Here is a 289-nt window from a genome sequence, read left to right as displayed (position 1 = left end):
GCCGCGGCCGCTCTCTGAAGAACCTCCGAATACGAGGTAAGCCCGCTGCAGCCCTCGCTTCTTTCCCGCTGCCCGGGCCCGCCACCCCTGGCACTTGTCTTCTCCTGGCTCTGGGTGGGGGAAGCGAGCTGGGACGCTGGCCGGAGCCGGGGCAGTGGCTGCTGGCCTGAGAGCGAATCCTAACTGGGGCTGTGTGTCTGTTTCGCACAGGGCGGAATGACAGCGGCGAGGAGAACGTCCCGCTGGATCTGACCCGAGGTAACGCGGGGCGCCGCGGGCGCCGGCGAGG

At 69.2% G+C, this 289-nt stretch overlaps 1 protein-coding gene across 7 annotated transcripts in view; it reads left to right on the top strand.

Moving 5' to 3' along the window:
- Window positions 1–4: 4 nt before the first annotated feature.
- Rictor (RPTOR independent companion of MTOR complex 2) overlaps window positions 5–289 on the top strand; it is a 122,723-nt gene continuing 122,438 nt past the window's right edge. For 2 of the 7 annotated variants that reach the window (XM_010607748.2, XM_010607750.2), the window contains exons 1-2: window positions 5–36; window positions 211–258. The gene's annotated coding sequence lies outside the window, so the exon portion shown is untranslated. Of the gene's footprint in view, window positions 37–210; window positions 259–289 lie in introns of those variants that run through there. The other 5 variants (XM_010607755.2, XM_010607756.2, XM_033760350.1 and 2 more) reach the window with 3 other exon arrangements.

Source organism: Fukomys damarensis, unplaced genomic scaffold (assembly GCF_012274545.1).
Source record: "Fukomys damarensis isolate Sample0158 unplaced genomic scaffold, DMR_v1.0_HiC HiC_scaffold_1, whole genome shotgun sequence".
NCBI classification, from domain to species: Eukaryota; Metazoa; Chordata; class Mammalia; order Rodentia; family Bathyergidae; genus Fukomys; species Fukomys damarensis.
This window is presented reverse-complemented; position numbering and strand designations above follow the sequence as displayed.